Raw genomic sequence first — 13,382 nt, 5'->3', positions numbered from 1 at the left:
GATTTTTGATAGAAGTAATTGATGCTCTGAATCAGCACCATGCTCCAGAAACTGAAGTCAAAAATAAAACAGCAAAAGAGGCAGAGGCAGAGGCAGAAAAAAAGAAGGAAGAAGTTATCTTTAAATTAAATAAGTAAATAAGACGAAGAGCCTATCCACCTGGAGTTAGGAATCGGAACTCAGAAAAAGGAGACGGTGTGAAACACTAAAACTTAACTCGCACACCTTAGCCTCTTCTCCTGAGCTTTGCTCTTCAGGGAGAGTAATGGCAGGAAGACTTAAGTGCTCACGGCCTGCTTGGAAAAAGAAAACAAACCACATCAATGCTCTGTATTCTATAGTCCATTCCTCTCGGTTTTAAAGTGAGTTCTGTCGGATTTCTTGTCCCTGGGACAGAGGAGCCCACTTAAATACTAACGAACAACTTAATGGAAAAAAAGAGGTCACCCAGTATAAAGGTTCAAGGGTCTTTAAAACTCTTTTTGGGAGTAGTGGTTTGTTTTTAAGGTGTGCTCAACTTTCTAGAATAACAAAAACAAAACAAAACCAAACACAGAAGAAAAACAGTCCCCAGCAGCCCACACACAAAACTCCACCAGCATTATCTTCACCGCCATCTCTTAGAACAATTGCACCTTTTGTCATTTCTGGTGGAGGTACAGCTGCTGAAGAAGCCAAGACTTACTGGAGAAAGCGAAGACATGGAAGGAGGGAAGAAAATGCTTCCTTTGTTAAAAAAAGCCATTTCCATTGAAAAGTTTCAACATACTATGGAACAGTGAATGCACTTTTGTGAGCAAAGGCAAAACATACAATGAAGAAAAGCTGCCTGTCAATTAAATAAACAGTCGTTTGAAGATATCTCAAATCTTCCCCCTTTTTCTTGAAAAAAGGAGGGGACAGGAGAGGGGGAATGTGAACTATTACTAGACTTGGCCGGAAATATGTCTAAAAGGTACAGTAAATATGATACATAGGACTTCTGTAGTGATACAAATTCATTTAATTCTAACAGTAAGAAATCACAAGGTTAATATGTTTTTTAAAAGACCACAAAGCTATAATAAATTCTTGTAGCATGCATTAAAAACGAAGTGCTTGGGAAAGCATTTTATTGAATTTCACAAATATTCCAGTGAGTTTATTTTCCTTCATGAAGCAATGCCTTGAGACAGGTAAGGACAAGCTAGAGTTTCTGTTACACAACAGCAGGTTCTGGTGATAAACCTGATTACAATACCCTGTCAGAGGTGAACTTCCTGCTTAGCTATTTAAAAAAAAAAAAGTACAGTGCCTCACCCTTACTTATTCTTATGATTGTTTTGAAGCAAAGATTCAGCTAAGAAAAAGCTAGTGAATGGTACATGCACCTGTATGCAACCTCCAAACTTAAAACAAGACTTTCTATTATAACGGAAAATTAGTAAGAAATAAAAGTCAGAAGTAATGACAAAGTATGTAATATTTATGAAGGAAGAATAAAATGATTTCCACATGTATTATGATTCACAAAACAGTTCACTTTGCATTTTTAGTCTGCTAGAATTATCTTAATGATTGTAAATTTACCATGTAGTAACATAAAATACTTTTTTATGTTCATAGTTGAGTCTGGAAGTTTGTGGTGAACACATTATTTTATGTGAGCTATAGTCTTGGTCCTGGGGATGAGACTATTTTAGAAATACATCATCAACTTACACAGACAGACCTTTTAAACAAACACAAATTTACAAACTGATAACCAATTAGGACTTGTCAACTAGATGGGAAATTGCAATTTGTTCTGGGCCCACGATGAGAGCTGGGAAAAACCTATTGGAGTCCAACTTAAGATGTCTGTTGTCTAAATATTCTCCTGACTGTTGCTTAGCTATATTCGATCTGTACTAACGAAGATTAAAAGTTAGTATCCAGAAAAGCACATGATCCCTAAATAATCTCTATTTGATTTTGGAAGGGTTATGCAATTATTTTTGCAGACTGACTTCTGTCATAATCCAGTTTTCTTTAGGCTAGTGTAAAACCTATCACTCCATCTCTCTTCTCCTGGGAAATAGAGATGAGGGGAGACCTGGGCTGAGCATGCTGGGTCCTGCGGATACTGGCCAAGGCTCAAACTAATTAACAGATAATCCACATGAAATCACCAGTTTCACATAGCAGATATGAAGTATAATTTTCCCAAAAGAAGTATCCTCAATGTAGCCTCACATACGTATTTTCTGACCAGAGTAATATATTACTGGTTTCAGTATGTTGGTGAACAGTACAAATTAACTGATGAGATGATTTCTCTCACACACTGGTTTTCATGAGTGATACTGACACACCCATAACTTGCATTTTTCAATGTCCTTGTTTATACATCGAAGTCATGTCCCTTAAATACTTATTGCTAAAATATCAGAATGATTTTTATTTTTTCATCAAATGCCACTATCTAATGGCCTCCTCATATTTTATGTAATAAATACATCTGAAAGTTTCCTAATAGATGAATTTGAAATCTCCTGAAAATAAAGCATTTGAATGTATTCTGTTTTTTAGCTATTTTTTTTAAAGATTTTATTTTATTCATGAGAGACACTTACAGAGAGAGAGAGAGAGAGGAGAGGAGAGAGCAGAGACACAGGCAGAGGGAGAAGCAGGCTCCATGCAAGGAGCCTGATGTGGGACTCAATCCCCGGTCTCCAGGATCACTCCCTGGCCTGCAGGCAGCACTAAACCGCTGCGCCACTGGGGCTGCCCCTGTTTTTTAGCTATTTCAAATCACTTAATCAATAAACACAGACTGAATCCTTACCATATATATTCAGAATTATATTAGGTCTTATGGATAAAAAATAGAAGCATTAAATATAGTTCAAAGAGTAGTCGAGGATGCAGGACATAGACAAACCCATGCACCACATATTGCATGTTACTTCTATTTTAGAAACTCTATTTGGACATCTTCTAGTTGCCTTTATAGTCTTGAAAAATATAAAAGAATACATGTAACATATCTGTAATCTTGAAGCATGGTAATAAAATAAATACCCATGAATCCACTACCTGACTTAAGAACTAGAACACTGGATCCCTGGGTGGCTCAGCTGTTTAGCGCCTGCCTTTGGCCCAGGCGCGATCCTAGAGTCCCGGGATCGAGTCCCACGTCGGGCTCTCGGCATGGAGCCTGCTTCTCCCTCCTCCTGTGTCTCTGCCTCTCTATCATAAACAAATAAATCTTAAAAAAAAAAAAAAAAAAAAGAACACTACCAACACTGCTGCATCTACCGGTAACCTCCTTCCCTACCCTTCCCTCTGCTTCCCCTCCTTTTACATGTATAACTAGTATCCTGAATTTTGCTCATCACAAACTTTCTTTTTAAAAAATACTATCATACACGGGCAGCCCAGGTGGCTCAGCGGTTTAGCGCCGCCTTCAGCCCAGGGCGTGATCCATCTTTAAAAAAAGAAGATCCCCAACTTACTTAAAAAAAAAAAATACTATCATACACTAAACATACCTAAATAAATATACTTAGTTTACCTTCTTTTTGAGCTGAATACAAATGGCAAACATACTGTGTATGTATAGTTTGTGAATATTGCCATTTATACTCAATAGAATGTTTTTTAGATTCATTTTGCTTGTGGCTGTAGCTGTTTAATATACTAACATCTGAATGTCACATTTTATCCATTTTCCTGTTGACAGACATTTAGATGGCTTCTACTTTTGTTTGCTTTGTTTTTTTTCATTACCTAGCTGCCTTCTTTAGCCTTTTATCACCAAATACAAAACTCCATCAATAAAGAACTAGTTAAGTAAACTATGGCATATTGTATAGTGCAGTTCTTACAAAAATGAAGAGTTAACTAAATTGTAGTTATATAAGACAGTATCTCTATTCTTAGAAAATATACACTAAAAAATTTAGGGGTAATGAGCCATGATAAATGTAACTTACCCTCAATGATTCAGAAATAGAATTGTGCAGATAGACCAATAGACAGGCAGTGAGAATTGCACAAATGATAAAACAAAATGGGATAAAATGTTAAGAGCAGTTGAATCTGGGTTAAGGAAATATGGCTGTCCTTTGTACTATTTTCATTTTTTGCAACTTTTCTGTAAATCTAAAATTTTTTCAAAAAAAAAGTTTATTTCAAAAAATGGTAAGATATAAGCAGAAAAGGCAAAGTGCAATGGTTATTGTTACCAAGATATAATCTCATATTATTTTTATGTTTATACTTTCTACCAAAATCTCTATAAGAAATCACTCCCTTATCTTACCCTTGTCCCCTCACTCAAGATTAACTTAAAAATAGTTAAAAGAGGGATCCCTGGGTGGCGCAGCAGTTTGGCGCCTGCCTTTGGCCCAGGGCACGATCCTGGAGACCCGGGATCGAATCCCACGTCGGGCTCCCGGCATGGAGCCTGCTTCTTCCTCTGCCTATGTCTCTGCCTCTCTCTCTCTCTGTGTGTGACTATCATAAATAAATAAAAATTTTTAAAAAATAGTTAAAAGATATTATCACTAGGGCAAGTATTTTGTGTAAACAAAAGCCTATAACCATGACCTTCCACTAATATGGTCCAGCAAGGGGAAAATTTTTAAGCAAAGACCAGACTAGTGATAACATTCATTAGTAGAGATTATAGTTTTTTTTTTTTAAATCCAAGAACGGATGAGTAGTGAGATACTTTAGGCATTCAAGAAAGAATTCTTTTTTAGGTAACACTCCCCTAAAAAACATTTGAATATTGAATCTATTTCTAAATGTCTAAAAATTAGTATTTGGCACTTCCATTTCTGCCCATCAAGGAAACCAACTCCCCACTATAAACAGAGAAGTGGAAAAATTCATGAAATAACAGTTTTAGGCAATGGACAACAGGAAGCATAGGACTATAATCCCTGAAATAAGAGAAGGAAAAGGCCTAGTTTACTGCCTGGAGGCAGCTTCCAAACTGTAGTGCAGGGGCCAGGGAGTGAAACGGAGCCCTGTGGTCTTGCTGAGTCAAGGAGACAGAGATTGGAGCTCCCAAAAGCTGAGGTGGCTACACTTTGCAGGCAGAGTACCAGCAAGGATAAAGCCACACACAGAGAAAACTCTGGAGATCTGCAAAGAGATCCTCTCAAGTCTTTGGCTGAGTACTGATCCATGCATGTGTGAGGAAATACCTGAGGCCAAGAAAAAAACATCATTGGATTCTTTCCGAGTGAATCCAAACAATTCCCAGAGCTCATACAAGGCACCAGCTGCAGTGGAAAGACTGTGTTAATAACACTGGGGGCACTGGATAAAGCCTTCTGAGGGAACATGCCATAGTAGAAGGGGTAAGTCCCAGAATAAAGGCCCTGGGCCAGCAATGAAACAGCTTTAAAACAAGCTTCTACAGGATCAAACTGATTTCTATGTTACATTATACCAGAACTAAAATTCAGTATTCAACAACATAAAATTCACAATGTCTGCATCCAATAAAAAATTACCAGGCATGAAGAGAAGCAGGAAAACATGACACATAATCAAGAGATAGACCAATCAATAGAAACATACCCAGCAATAACAGACACAATAGCATAAGTAGACAAGAACCTTAAAATGTCTGTTAATAAATATTGTCAATGCACTCAAAGAGGTAAAAGAAAACAAACATAATTAGGGAAATGGAAAAAATAAACTAAAATGAAACTTCTAGAAAAGCACAGGATCTGAAATAAGAAATACATTTATTGGGTTTAACAGCAGATTAGACATTCAAAAACTAAAAATCAGTGAAATTGAAAACTTGACTACAGAAAACTGTCTAAAACAACACACTGAGAAATAAGATATAAAAAAAAACAAAAAAAAGAAGTCTTAGTGAGCTGTGGGCACTATCAAATGGTCTAACATGTAATTGGTATTCCAAAAAAAAAAAACAAAAAACAAAGGGAAGATAGAAAAAATTATTTGAAGAAGTAATGAATGAAAAATTTCCAAATTTGATGAAAACTATACACCCACAGACAATGAATTCCAAACAGGAAACATAAAAAAAACCATGCCAAGGTATATCGCAATCCAACTGATGAAAAAGAGTGATAAATAGAAAATTTTAAAAAGCAGCTGGAGGAAAAAAAACACATTACATAGAGAATAGAAAAGATAAGACTGACAGAATAGAAAAGATAAGAATCAGAAATCAGGCAGGCCTATTTCTGACAAGCCCGCAGCTAACAGTATATATATACTCAATGATGAAAAGCTAAAAACGTGTCCTCTAAGATCAGGAAAACAAGGATGCCTACTCTCGCCACTTTTATTCAAGATAGTATTAGAAGTCCTAGCTAGAACAATTAGGCAGGAAAAATAAAATGCATCAAATCAGAAAGGAAGAAGTAAAATTGTCTCTATTTGCAGATGACATGGTATTACATCTAGAAAACACTAAAGACTCCACCAAAAAACTATTAGAACTAGTAAAGAAATACAGTAAATTGCAGGATACAAAATATTTGAAAATCAGTTGTTTCTATACACTAAAAGAAAACTATCAGCAAGAGAAATTAAGAAAACAATCCCATTTATAATGGCATCAAAAAGAATTAACAGGCACCTAGGTGGCTTAATTGGTCAAGTGTCTGCCTTTGGCTTAGGTCGTGATCCCAGGTTCCTGGGACTGAGCCCCACATCAGGTTCCCCGCTCGGTGGGGAGCCTGCTTCACCCTCTCCTCCCTGCTTGTGCTCTCTCTTGCTATTTCTCTCTCAAATAAATAAATAAAATCTTTAAAAAAAAAAAAGAATAAAATACCTAGGAATAAATTTAACCAAGGAGGTAAAAGATCTGTAAACTGAAACCTATAAGGCACTGATGAAAGAACTGAAGACACAAATAAATGGAAAGATATTCTGTGCATGCGGATTAGGATTACTACTGTTAAAATGTCCATACTCCCAAAGCAATCTACAGTTCAATGCAATTCCTATCAAAATTCCAATAGCATTCTTCACAGAAGTAAAAAAACAAAACACAACACAACAAAAAAACAAAAAACAAACACACACACACGCGCGCGCACACACACACACACACACACAAAACATCCCCAAAACCCTAAAATTTGTGTGGAATCACACAAGACCCCAAGTAGGCAAAAACAATATTGAAAAAGACGAACAAAGCTGAAGGTATCATACTTTCTGATTTCAAACTATGTAACAAAGCTTTGGTAATCAAAATAGTATGGTAATGGCATAAAAACAGACACATAGATCAAAGAAACAGAGAGTCCAGAAATAAACCCATGCATATATGGTCAATTGATTTACAACAAAGGAGCTAAGAACATACATAGGGAAAGGATAGTGTCTTCAATAAATGGTGCTGGGGGCAGGGGCACCAGGAAGGCTCAGTCAGTTAAGCATTTTTCTTTGGTTCAGGTCATGATCCTGGAATACTAGGATTGAGCCCTGCACTGGGCTCCCTCCTCAGCAGGGAGTCTGCTTCACCCTTCCCTTCTGCCCTCCTCTGTGCTTGTGCTCTCTCTCTTGCTCACTCTCTCAAATAAAAAAATACATAAAATCTTTTTTAAAAAGATTTTTAAAAATCTGCTGGGAAAACTGGACAGCCTCAAGCAAAAGTATGAAACTGGACCACTATTTAACACCATACACAAAAATCAACTCAAAATTGATTAAAGACTTAAATTTAAGACTTAAAACCATAAAACTCCTAGAAGAAAACACAGGAGGTAAGCTTTGACAATGGTCTTAGAAATCAGTTTTTGGATTTGATACCAAAAACAAAGACAACAAGAGCAAAAATAAATAAGCAGGAGGACTACATCAAACTAAGAAGCTTCTGTACAGCAAAGGTAATCAACAAAATAAAAAGGCAATCTATGGAATGGAAAGAAATATTTACAAATATGGTATTTGATAATGAGTTAATATCCAAATAATATAAAGCACTCACACACCTTCATAGCATTAATACTCCAGTTAGAAAAGAATAGAGGGGGCTGCCTGGGTGAGTTGGGCATCTGCATTCAGCTCAGGTAGTGATCTCAGGGGTCTCAGGGTTAAGCACCCTGTTGGCCTCCCTGATCAACGGGGAGCCTACTTCTCCCTCTCCCTCTGCTCCTCCCAGTCACTTGTGCTTGATCTCTATCTCAAATAAATAAAATCTTTAAAAAACATAAAAATAAAAAATAAAAAATGAACAGAGGAACTGAATGGACATTTTCCAAAGAAGACATAACAATGACCACCAGGTATATGACTCAATATCACTAATCATTGGGGAAATACAAATCAAAACCACAATGAGATGTCACCTCACACCTGTTAGAATGGCTACCATCAAAAAAACAAGGTAACCGGTGTTGGTGAGATTGTGGAGGAGGAGTAGGATAAAGGAACTCTTGTGCACTGTTAGTGGGAATGTAAATTGGTACAACTATTATGAAAAATAGTACAGAGGTTCCTCAAATTAAAAATGTAGTTACCATATGATCCATCAATCCCATTTCTGGGTATACATCCAAAGAAAACGAAAACAAGATCTCAAAAAGATAACTGCACTTTCATGTTCATTGCAGCATTTTTCACAATAGCCAATATACTGGCTAAGTGTCCATCCACAAATGAATGGATAGAGAAGGTATGCGATACACACACACACACACACACACACACACACACACAATATAATTCAGCCACAAGGAAAAAAGAAATCTTGCCATTTGTGATGGCATGGAAGGACCCTGAAAGCATTAAGCTAAGTTGAATAATCTAGAGAAAGACAAATACTTCATGGTATCCTTACATGTCAAATCTTAAACACAACAACACCCCCATCAAACTCATAGAAACAGTGAGTAGAAAAGTGGTTGCCAGGGGGTGGGGGTTGGAGGAACACAGACAGGTTGGTAAAAGAGTACAAACTTTCAGCTATGGATAAGGTCTGAGGATCCAATGTAAAAACATGGTGACTACAGTTGATACATAGTACAGTGATTGAAATCTGCTAGGAAGGTAGAATTTAAATGACTTCACACACACACACACACACACACACACACAGACAACTATGTGAGATGATGGATGTGTTAACTCAATGCGGGAATCCTTTCTCGAGCTATATATAGAGCAAATCGCCATGATGTACACTCAAAATACCTGAACATTTTGTCAATTAAACTTCAATAAAGCTGGGAACGAGAGGAGTGGAGAAAGAAAAAAAAAACAGGCAGGCCTGTAGAAAATGAAACATCTTTAAAGTGCTGAAAAAGGGGATCCCTGGGTGGCTCAGCAGTTTGGAGCCTGCCTTTGGCCCAGGGCGCGATCCTGAGTCCCGGGATTGAGTCCCTGAGTCCCAGGATCGAGTCCCGCGTCGGGCTCCAGGCATGGAGCCTGCTTCTCCCTCCTCCTGTGTCTCTGCCTCTCTATGTCTATCATGAAAAAATAAATAAACAAATCTTTTTTTTAATAAAAAATAAATAAAAATAAAGTGCTGAAAGAAATTAGGTAGAAACCCAGAATTCTGTACTAGTGAAAATATCTTTTCAAAAATGAGGACCAATAAAAGACATTTTTAGACCAAGAAATGCCAAAAGAATTCACTGCCAACAGATCTGTACTGTAAGATATATTAAAGGAGTTTTTTAGACAGGAAGAGTGCCAGAAATAGCAAATATGTAGGTAAATACAAAATCATTTTACTCGTTTTAATTTCTTAAAAAGATAAATGAATTTTTTTTTTAAATTTTTTTATTTATTTATGATAGTCACACAGAGAGAGAGAGAGAGAGAGGCAGAGACACAGGCAGAGGGAGAAGCAGGCTCCATGCACCGGGAGCCCGACGTGGGACCCGATCCCGGGTCTCCAGGATCGCGCCCTGGGCCAAAGGCAGGCGCCAAACCACTGCGCCACCCAGGGATCCCCAGATAAATGAATTTTTAAAGCAAAAATAACCCAATGCATTGTGAAAATTATAACAGATAAAAGTAAAATGTTTAGGGGGACCTGAGTGGCTCAGTTGTTAAGCATCTGACTCTTGATATTGGCTTAGGTTATGATCTTGGGATTGTAAAACAGAACCCCATGCTGGTGCCATACTCAGTGGCAAGGTCTGCTTGGGATTCTTTCCCTCCCCTTCTCCCCGGCCCCCCAGTTCTCTGTCTCCCTCAAATATAAATAAATAAATAATGAAAAAAAAGGTAACATGTCTGACACTAGAGGATGGGAGCAAGGAAGTGAAAGTATACTGCTGAAAGGGTCCTACACTAGTATTTGAAGTAGACTGTGATAAGTTAAAGATGAATGTTATAAACTCTAGAGCAATCTCACACACAAAAAAACCCACAGAGGTATAGTTAATATATGGAGTGGAGATAAAATAGAATCATAAAAAAAGTCAATTCAAAAGAAGGCGGGAAAAGAAAAAAAACAGAAGACTAGATGGAACAAATAATAGCAGGATGGTATATTTAAACCCAATCATATTTATAATTATATTAAATGCCAATGGTTAAACATATAATTCTAAGGTAGACAATATCAGACTGCATAAAGAAACAGCTGTAATCCTAGGATGCTGGAGATTTTAATATACCTCTCTTGGTAACTAATAGGATGAGTAAAAATTAGTATTTGAATGGTTTCAGAGCAACTATAAAACATGTAAGTAAATATAAAAACCTCATTTTGTTTCTTAATTTACAAAATTTAAGTCTCAAATTATAAAAACTTAGGAGGGGCAGAGAACAGTCTAGATTTAATACCATAGTAAGAACATAGTATTCCAGGCTGACACTCCTATCACCAGAAATGAATGTGGATATAACTGCAGGCACTCCTTCCCATACTGCCCATAGGAAGGCAAAGCCAATCTTAGCTTAAGACTTAAGCGAGGCTTCTGGGAAATATAAGCCACACTGGCTACAAGAGTAGCAGTCCCATGGTTCTGTGCATTATGTCACTCCTGCAGTCATTTCAACATTTGGCAATAGTGGACAAGGTATTGTCTGAAAGGACAAGGTATATGTTTTTTGAAATAATTATTTTTATAGGGTGAAATTTGAGTGTCTATGTGAGTATAAAATGAAACCAAATTTCTTAATTCAAAAGAAAATTACTGGTTACCTACCACTCTCAAACATATAAACTCAGCCCAGGAAGCAATATCCTTTGCAAGAAGCTGAATTTATGTAACCAAAATTATAAAACACTGTAATGAAAAGCAAGAGTCATCCATAAACTTCCTGGCACCTCCTTGTAGCAAACTTAGAAATAGGCATATTCAAAGATGTTTTTTTGTTTGTTTATAACAGAGCTCTATTTTTTTATTTTTTAAAGATTTTATTTATTTATTCATGAAAGAGAGAGAGAGAGTCAGAGACACAGGCAGAGGGAGAAGCAGGCTCCATGCAGGGAGCCTGATGTGAGACTTGATCCCAGGACTCCAGGATCATGCCCTGGGCCAAATGCAGGCTCTAAACCGCTGAGCCACCCAAGGATCCCTATAACAGATCTTTAAAATGCAAATCTTAATTTCCAAAAACAATACATTTTTTTCTTCCAAGTAGCTTGAAGATAACTCTTAATCTTCTCCACAGAGAAAAAGCTTTTCTATCCTGGGACCCAGAAGGAATGTCCATTTCAATGTCTATCATATACTTGCATTTTGAAGATATTATCTCAAATAATCCTCATGAAAACCCTAATGAAGTAGAGGTTTACCTATTCCCAAATCACATTTTTTCTTAGGCCTGTTCCCTTACTAAAAAACAAAGAAAATGGACCAAGTAATGTCTAAATTTCCCTTCAGCTTTAATATTTTATGATCCCGGATCCCTGGGTGGCGCAGCGGTTTGGCGCCTGCCTTTGGCCCAGGGCGCGATCCTGGAGACCCCGGATCGAATCCCACGTCAGGCTCCCGGTGCATGGAGCCTGCTTCTCCCTCTGTCTATGTCTCTGCCTCTCACTCTCTCTGTATGACTATCATAAATAAATTAAAAAAAAATTTTATGATCCCATATAAAAGATTCTGGTGTTTATTCCTGAGAAGCTTACAATTTGGTTAGGGAGTTAAATACAAGTAAGTAATTTCAGGCACCAGGAAAAAGTTCAAATAACCTCAACCAAGCAAAAATTATCAATATAACTTGAGTGGTGAATGGTTCCAAGAAATCAGGCTAAAGCTCAGTTACAACATAAGATACAGAATGTACTGGAGGCTAAGGGAGAGGAGAGGGAAAGGGAGAGGCAAGGGAGAGAAGGGTAGGTGGAGAATAAGGGAGGGAAAGATAATTTTTTGTTAGCCAAGACTACACTGGGGAGATTAATACAAAAAATGATAACAAATGTAAAGACACCAAGAATTATTGAACTAAATGTCTTTTCCTTTTATTTTTATTTTTAAAAATATTTTATTTATTTATTCATGAAAGACACACAGAGAGAGAGAGGCAGAGACACAGGCAGAGGGAGAAGCAGGCTCCATGCAGGGAGCCTGATGTGGGACTCGATCCCGGGTCTCCAGGATCATGCCCTGGGCCGAAGGCAGCGCTAAACCACTGAGCCACACAGGGATCCGCATATCTTTTCCTTTTAGCAGAACATTTAAACAAGGCTCAGATGACTAGCTATGACCAATTTTTTAGCAGCTAAATTTGAAATTACTAATTAGTGAATTATACAGGTTCTCAAATCAATCATTCTAAAAAAAAAACCTTCTATGTGGCAGTTTTAGGGTAGATTCAGTTATAGTCCAAGGCATGCCCAGGAAATCCAGACATGTCTCACTGAGCATGGGATGCCATTTAAGAAGATGAAAAACCAATCAATCTTGTGTGCAGGCTGGTTCTGAAACTAAAAACTTGTGTTTTTCTTTTCCTAGAGGCAAACAGAGGTGGCACGGGCACTTTGTACTTTGTAAATACCTCCCTGACTTTCAAGTTCAGCTATCCCACCACATCTCTGACAAATTACTTGGGGTCTGGATGCAGACTAGAAGAACAGGATGTGTCCTCTGTGTCCCCAGTCCTTTAAATAAATTATTGCAACCCTCCACAATTACAGAATGAATAAGTCACCAGGATAAGATGTATAGCATAGGGACTATAGTAGTGATACTGCAGCAGTGTTGTATGGTGACAAATAGCAGCTATGCTTGTGCTGAGCATAGCGAAAATGTATAGACGCTGAATCACTCTGTTACACCTGAAACTAATGTAATGTTGTATGTCAAGTATGTTCAAATTTTAAAAACTAAAATAAAAGATAAATTATCAGAACCCTGTCCAAGCTAAGAAAAAATAGACTAATCTTCCATCTTTCAGGAAGGCTACTCTGGCTCCCTAGCCTGTGCTTCATGACAGAACACACGGTTTGCACA

General features: G+C 37.4%; 1 protein-coding gene across 2 annotated transcripts in view; it reads right to left on the bottom strand.

Moving 5' to 3' along the window:
* Nucleotides 1–13,382, bottom strand: part of TAF1B (TATA-box binding protein associated factor, RNA polymerase I subunit B) — a 63,325-nt gene that overhangs the window by 21,219 nt on the left and 28,724 nt on the right. The gene's annotated exons all lie outside the window — the stretch shown is intronic.

This window comes from Nyctereutes procyonoides, unplaced genomic scaffold, assembly GCF_905146905.1.
Source record: "Nyctereutes procyonoides isolate TBG_1078 unplaced genomic scaffold, NYPRO_anot_genome, whole genome shotgun sequence".
Taxonomy (NCBI): Eukaryota; Metazoa; Chordata; class Mammalia; order Carnivora; family Canidae; genus Nyctereutes; species Nyctereutes procyonoides.
This window is presented reverse-complemented; position numbering and strand designations above follow the sequence as displayed.